This window comes from Phodopus roborovskii, unplaced genomic scaffold (assembly GCF_943737965.1).
Source record: "Phodopus roborovskii unplaced genomic scaffold, PHOROB, whole genome shotgun sequence".
Classification (NCBI taxonomy): domain Eukaryota; kingdom Metazoa; phylum Chordata; class Mammalia; order Rodentia; family Cricetidae; genus Phodopus; species Phodopus roborovskii.
In genome coordinates this window covers 592942-601342 of record NW_026126564.1, presented here as the reverse complement: position 1 = coordinate 601342, position 8401 = coordinate 592942, and the positions used below count along the sequence as shown (strand labels likewise).

Below are 8401 nucleotides of genomic sequence, written 5' to 3'. Positions count from 1 at the left end.
CATGCACCATCCACTCCTCAGAGAGGATGAGGCCTCCCATGGGGGATCACCAAAGTCTGTCACATTATTTGGGGCAGGGCCTAGGCCTTCCCCCTTGTGTCTAGGCTGAGAGAGTATTCCTCCATAGGGAATGGGCTCCCAAAGCCCATTTGTTCACTGGGGATGAATACTGGGTCTACTGCCACTGGCCTCATAGACTGCCTAAGCTGTTAACTGACACCCACATTCAGGGGGCCTGGTTTGGTCTTGTGAAGGTTCTCCAGCTGTCAGTCTGGAGTCTTTGAGCTCCCAGTTGCTCAAGTCAGCTGTGTCTGTGGGTTTCTCCATCATGAAGACCATACAATATATGTATAAATATATATATATATATATATGTGTATGTGTGTGTGTGTGTGTGTGTGTGTGTGTGTGTGTGTGTGTGTGTGTGAAGCTGTTTAATTAGGTTGATAGCAATTTAGAAAACCAGTTTGTGAGGATACATCTCACTTTGTCAGAGAGAACTGAGACCACAGGTAGCCCTGAAGCTGAGAAACAGCTTTGATTTTGGGCAAGGCCAAGGTTTTCTGAATGCCTTGCCCTGCTCTGTACTCCCGTATTTTCCCTTCTCTTTGTGGAAGATCTCACCCTCCTGGTGCCTGGACTTGCCCAGCTGCTTCTTCTTGAAGCAAGCATCAGTCAGGTGTTGGGGGTTCTTAACTTGGCTGATAACTTTTGTAGAGGTGGAGATGACAAATGTCTTGTGTGTTCTTCCCAGAGGAACTCTGTTGAGGGCAAAATATCCCATCAACAGTCGCAAGCAGCTACCCAGCTGCTTCAGGAAAACCACCCTCTTGCCTTTGTGGCACCCGGTGAGGGTGATCAAGACAGTCCCATGAGTGATGCCGTTTTGAAGCTTTCTCACATGCTGACTAAAGGGCTTTTTGCCATGGCTCAGCAGCTTCCGGGAAAATCTTTAGTCCGGTAATACCACGACATTTTTCGAAGCTTAACCACCTGAGTACCACCATTCTTGCCACCACCAACTGGTTTGGTGACAGTAGCAAGAACCTTCTCCTTTTTCTTCTTCTTTTCAACCTTAGTTTTTGCAGCTCAGTATTTTCTTTTGTAAAGGGCCTTTCCGGAATACATGGCAGATAGAGAGTACCTGAAAATTTTTCTAACCAAGATAGGGTTCTGGCTGCAATGCGGTTTCCCCTTCTTGGAATTTTCAACCTTAGGCTCACCCTTTTTGGCTGCATCAGCAGCAGGAGTCCCTGTAGCATCACCACCAGCCTTCTCGGCTGCAGTTTTTTTGTTTTTTTTTTCTCTCTCTCTCTTTTTTTGTCGGGCTTCTGAGCTTTTTCACCTGCCATCTTGCAAGATGGGAAAGAGCGACCATACAATTTTTTAAAACATGGAAAAAACACCATACACACATGCTCGCGCGGACACACACACACACTCACACATGCATCCTACCATGACTACACAATACTACAAGAAACAAATTAAATATTTTATATTGGTACTGTTCAACATGGTACAACATTTCTGCTATCTTACTGATTACTGAGAATCTTTTTTTTTTTTTTTTTCCCATTCTGGATCACATAATTCTTAACATGGGGCTGATTCGCTGTCATCCTTTGAAGTAGCAAGTCACTATCTGATCCTATATCCACATTATGTGGACATAATCCATATTGTTTGTACTTTGTAAGTTCAGTGAAACATGCCCCTGCTTCTTCATCAACATCCTGAGCCAGTAATTGTGAAGAACTTAACAGAATAATCATGGATACATAATGGAGGAAAATGAAAATAAAATTCACACACATTTCCATTCTTTGCTTTAGTTTTATATTATAAGTGTGTGTGTGTGTGTGTGTGTACATGTGGATACCATATAAAACTGGATATTTACAAATACACACGTAATAGAAAGCACTGCACAGGACCTAAATCCATGCTTTTCTTTTCTGTATATGTCTTAAAGAAAAAAGAAACATTTACATCCTTCTTTTCACATACATGGGGAATATATATGTGAGCCTCTTCTGTATTAGCCCAGCTCTGCAGGGGAAACACAGGAACAAGGTGCAGAAAGAATTTGTCATGAGAAAACTAAAAAATTGTTAACAAAATCATACACTCAATTCTTTTGATACATGATGCATGTTTTCCTTTTTCACTCACACATTTTAAATAATTCAGGTTATTCAAAATGTCTCCGTTAATTTTGAGAATCTTCTAAAATTTGAAAGGAGATGATATTACAAAGTACTAGAAAGGCACCAGGCAGAAGTAAAGGCCTCTGGGAGCCTGGCTGGAGATGGGTTTGAGTGTATTTAACTAGACCTTCAGTTCGAATGACACTGTGAGGCATGTTCTTCCTCACCCTCACAGCCACAGGAAGTGTAGACACTACCAGCATCTAGAAATTCAATTGCAGTTTATTAAGCAAGGCAGACAAATGGATCAATAATTACCAGGACATTAGCACTTAAATTCCAGAGGCATGTTCAGCTACTGGCATGTAAAAATATTTAACAAATATGTGTTTAAGTAAATGGAGTGAAAGTCTGAAAATCAACCAAATACAAAATATTTGACTGAAGGGATGATTTAAGTAGTGAAACACAATCAATAAGTTTGACATGAGCATACATTTCTGACATGTCTGAGAATGGTTCTCGCACAGCATTTGTAAGTATAGATTCTAAAAGAATTGCTTTATAGGAAAAAGGTTTTTTCTTTCCTTTTTCACAAATGATATTTTATACTAAGACAATGAAAATTGGTGTGTTCAATGTCTGGTGATACATCTGCAGAGTTCTTCAATATGTTTTGTAATAACTTTGCTATATTCTATATTTGTAGTATGTCACACTTTATCACCCATTCTGTGTATCCAATCCAGACTAATTTTACATTTATTCCAAAATAACTTAGACATCAAGAAGGAAGAAAGTACCAGGTGCTATCATAAGAAACATGATATCTAATTACTAGAAGAATACATCAGGAAAATAAAACAAAGCAAAGTGTGAAATGCCCTCTGTGGATGCCATGCAAATGGTAAAAGTTAACAGTCTCCCAACCCATTGCTTTATCTTGCTTTCAAAAAGGGTTTCCCCATCCATGTTCAAACATTTTCCTCTTTCATGAGATTATTTGGACATCAATGCAGTGTACCTCTGGTCAAAACTGGCTGTGAAAGAGCTTTTATTTACTATATCTGCATGCAGAATGATATCACTAACAGAACAAAGAGCTGGACTTCCTGCCTGTAATGTTGTGGGTGTGTGATTTTTCCTTCTATAATTTGGGGATTATCACAAAGTCCTGATGACCTAAACCGTCTTTGTAAACTTGATGAAGACATTTGATATTTCTCATGATTGTTGACCATTTTTTAAGACATCATTTTAATTTTTCTTGGTTTTATCTCATCAAGAGTTGGCAGCTATTATGGGGCCTGCTTGGTGAATATCAGCTTCAACTTAATGATACAAAATGCTAGGGAACAAATGACTGTGGGAACAGAGGCGTTCTAAAGTTTTGTTTTTGCTGTGAGTATACATGCAGAGCCTTGATAGTGGTTAGTGCAGGACATACTGCTCTCTAGGCATTTGTTTATTTCAAGGCTACTTGATTACTAAGAAGCATATTACCAGATGCCTTCTGACAAAGCTGATAATTGCAGGAAATACTGATATTTTTAAGGGATTTCTGATCATAAATGACTTATAGACTAAAATATTCTAAGGTAGAATTTACTTGTACAAAAGTGTCCCATGTGGTGTATGTGTTTTTCTATCTTTGAAATCTGATGGTAAGAATACCCCTCTGGATGGAGGGAGATAACAGGAAGGAACTGTAAATCAATGCCTGGGATATTTTGAACATTACTATTGAAACTATTTTTAATTGACACGACCTTACCCAATGCTATATTTATACCTGAATTCATAGAAGGTTAGACAATAGAACTGCCTAACTTCAAAGTTCAGATGTTACTCTGTAATGGAGGAATTAATTTCCTTGATGGCTAATCTATCATGCCTAAGCTTGATGCATGTGGTATCAAACATGCATGTATCTGCTATCATTAATTGTGGCATATTGTCACAACTGATAAGAAAATCCAGGAAGAAGAAAGAAACAAGACTGTAGTATTGGCAGTTTAGTCTTTCCCTTCTATAAGCCAAGGCAGGTACAGCCAGACTGCCAAAATGAGAGTGGGCCCTTGTGATTCGCACTAGGAGGAAAAGACAGGCTTCCAGAAGCATAAATCACCAGACCAGCCATGCTCTCCATTTGCTGCTTATATTGTGAGATAATGATTGATAGGGTCTAAACAAATGCTTGGAGAAATCAGGGAAGGTGCAGGCGCTTAGGTATGACATTTGGCCACAGAAATCTTTGGGGAACAGGCCAGCTGGCAATGAGGCCATTCAGAGGAAATTAACACAAACACATTTAAAAGAAGAGCAAATAATGAACTGTGGGTTAAATGACATCCAGGCAAAATGGCAATTCTGGGTACCAGGTAGTCTGTGTGCCAGAGAGAAGAAAATGGGAAGGAATAGGGCAATAAAAACTATTGGGTGGATTTCATTAAGAAAAGGGCATCCTCTAAGGCAGCTACTCTAATAAAAACAACATTCAGTTAAGAAGGCAGAAGTTTCAGTAGATAAAATGAAGAAATAAAAAGTCTGGGAAAGTTTTACTTTGAATCTATGCTCAAATGGAAACAGAAAAGGGTGTGAGTTAGTGATACATTATTATTATTATTATTATTATTATTATTATTATTATTATTATTATGGTTTTTGTAATATCATTGCAACTCAGTGGTCCTTTCTCTCCTCGTCTTCTTCCTTCTGGAAAATAACTCACATATACAAACATAAAACAGTTATCCTAAGGCAGCTGCTCAAATATTTGTCCAGTCTCAAACTCTGTACAGCTCAATGAATTCCTGTACATTTTGGATTACCATTATAAAGCTATGGAGTTTCACTAAGGTTTACACTTTCTCTAGCAATTACACTTTATGAACTTATCAGCTACATTTAAAGAAAAGTACATATATTATGCCATATTTGGAATCAGGGAAACAATTATCTTCCTATGCTCTTTCATGACTTAAGTTTCCTATTGTCTATATTCTGTTCTTATCACCAATATTACCCCTCATTGGACACCTTTCTAAATGTTTTATTATACTCATACTTATATCTATCTGTTTACATATACACATGGAAACACAGGTCTGAAACTGGATTTGTGGGGAAAGCATGAATTTCAGGTTTCATTCTAAGTTTGGGTTACCATACTTAATATTAACTGTCCTAAGCCCAATAATTTTGCAATTTAATTTTTCTTTAGTGCTTTAGTGCTCAATAGTATTCCATTTCAGATTTGCAACAGTTTATATGTATTGTCTTCTTAATGCAACCACAACCATACCTATATGAATATGATCTTCATGCTGAGGCTGCATAATCAAATATCTAAAAATAGACTTCATTTTATTTCTACAGGGAATTGGTCACTCTGTACACTAAAATCTTTGCCATGATAGGAACAAAAAAAAAAAAAAAAAAAACACCTTAAGAGCAGGTAATGAAGGTCCATGCGCTGCGACCTTGTTCCCATTGAAAGTAGTATAAATCTAAGTCATTACATAACAATCTCCGTTCATCTCCCTCTTAAGCATGCATCTCCCACAAGTTTAATTCTATTTGCTGTCTTTTGTAGTTAAAGGTATTGGTTTTCTCTGTTACTCTACTCAAGTTTTCCAGAACACTTGGGTATATTCTCTATTTCCCACAAAGATGCATGCAGTTAATCAAGTAAAGAAAATTAGCAGGATGAAGATAGAACAAGTTTATTGCAAGTCTTCATCAAACCTGTTATTTGTATTCCCAGAGGCCTTCTAGGTTTTATTTTCCAAACTTCTAGTGGGATGTAACAGCGCTGTTGAATATTGCATTACGGTGTGTGAGTGCAAGAGACACATGAATATTCTAGGCTCTAGGAATCTCCTTCATCAGTTATCAGTTACTTACAAAATGTTTATTATATCTGCCAATACAGACAACCTGAATCAGGAATGAAATGTTCTTCTAGTACACATGTGAAGAAATCATGAAGAAGTCTGTGCAATCCAAGATCAGACTTAGCCTTTCAATGTGGTATGTCCATGTTAGCAAGTGGGAAAAAAAAAGTGGTAGATTCTAGACTTACAACATGTAAGGCACTGAATTTCCACTTTCAATGGTGAGAAATCAGGCATAAAAGCATAAACTACCATTATGGTGCCATAGTATACGGGGACTACTTAGAAATGCACAAACGAAAACCAATAGCGAAACAATAAGGAATGTCACCAAGGGATAAGAATTCAAGGGAGAAATGGAAAGTATATTTCATATTTTGAATCCACTGCTATTATCTAGCCTTTAAAGTTAAACCATTCTTTCCAAATACAAATATTAAAATGAAAGAAAATATGAGGACAATTGCAGCCCTACACTTATTGGTAGGTACAAGAAAGGGCACTTACAAAGGTTTTGAAATATATAGTGACATTGCCAAAATCAGTAATCTGGAAATCTCCATATTCAAACAATTAGATTAAAGCTATACCATATCATTCAGATCATGAGTTTTAACTTTAGCTTTGCCAAATTTGTTAATTAAAACTTGACTTTAAGTAAATCTCCCTTCTGTTGCAATTATTCATGAATAAATGAGTAAACTAAAATCTGACAGAGAAGGATAAAACTATAAATTTGCCAACTCTAAATAGACTTTACCAGTCCAAACTCAATTAATGTATTCTTGCTAGTGCTCATATGTCAAAATTATCCCAGAATTTATACTCAAAAATGATTGCCAGGGTGATTTATTTTGTGATGTCTAAAGAGCCTCATGAATGGATGTAGTATGACACTTAACCACATCCAATCTTCTCAAGACCCCCCTTTCATTTAACGCATGATGTTGGCATCAATTGAACAATATTCTGACCTTTTGTAAAGGCCAACTATAATACTACATGAGCTTGGTTTGCTGAACTTTAGATTCCTCTGGATTGGAGTGTGTTGAAGAGCGACTGCTTAGGTTTCAAATATAATGTCATGGCAAAATTAATGATTCATTTCTTATAGGAATTACAAAGCTTTCTTTTAAAAAACAAGTTAAAAATATATGTCATTTAAGCTTGGGCATTCAGATCTATTGTTGAATCAGCTGCCCTCAGGATAAGTGGAACTGGTTTGAAAAGAACACATTGATTGGATCAAGAAAAATATGCAAGATCAAAGGCATATGGTTCATGATTTCACAGTGACAACAGGAGTGGCTACAGGCAGAAACAAAAACTCGAAGTATATTCTTGACACCGTGACTTACTTTTTCTTCTCTGCCCCAAATCCATGCTCTGTTCCCTGCATTACACACTTCTATTTTTTCTCAAAGCTGATTTGCCCTTATTGAAACTTATTTCTTAAACATTTTCAAAATAGGAAAAAATATGATTATCAGGAACAATCATGACAAACTTGATCCTGATCATCTTCATCTTCCTCACTCTGTCATCCCAATTCTTTTCTCAATCCTATTTCACAATTTACAGAGTACCATCCAATACCCACCTTCAGCCTTTGAAGACCATGTTAATAATATACTCATTCTGAATGTGATGTTGATAATGAACTTATAATTATCATACTTATAATACTTATAAGTACTTATAATACTTATAATTATCATGCTTAATAAATACTAGCTATTACCTTAATTTAATTTTCTTATCTTCCATTACATAGTAGGAACTGTGTATTTAAGAGAGAAAAAAAATTCTTCCCTTTATGCAACTATTGATACATTAAAGAAGACATAAAATGTGAAAATCAGATCCAATCTACCACCATAGTAATCCATTCACCAGTATATTTTGACACTATTGTACAAAATGTCATGTGAAGTAAGATGAGGAAGACAAATAAAGAATTAAGTTTTCGTCTAAGCCAGTGATCTTATAATCTGACCTATGAATCAAGGTATATGCATGAAAATTAAAGGAGAGCTGTAAAGATCCTGAGGTAACAGAGGCAGCATCATAAATGAATACTTGGTTGAAAATGGGTCAAGTCAAAATGGCAGATTTCAGAAGAGGTCATCACAGAGGACAACACTTGCAGAATCAAGAGAGTTACTTAGTACACAGGTATTTGGGGCTCTTATTAATCACAGGAAGTTTGAGACAAAGAGCAGGCTGAGGAGCTCATGCTTTTGACTATAGCTGTTACCCTGTAGATCCTACTAGTGGTATCTAATGAAACTCATGAGCATTTGACTGATTAATCAGTGGTAGGGTAATATGAGAAGTGAAAACATGTCTCTAAAT

At 36.7% G+C, this 8401-nt stretch overlaps 1 pseudogene; it reads right to left on the bottom strand.

The window, feature by feature from the left end:
• Positions 1–454: 454 nt before the first annotated feature.
• LOC127235094 (60S ribosomal protein L6-like) lies at positions 455–1352 on the bottom strand (annotated as a pseudogene).
• Positions 1353–8401: the final 7049 nt, after the last annotated feature.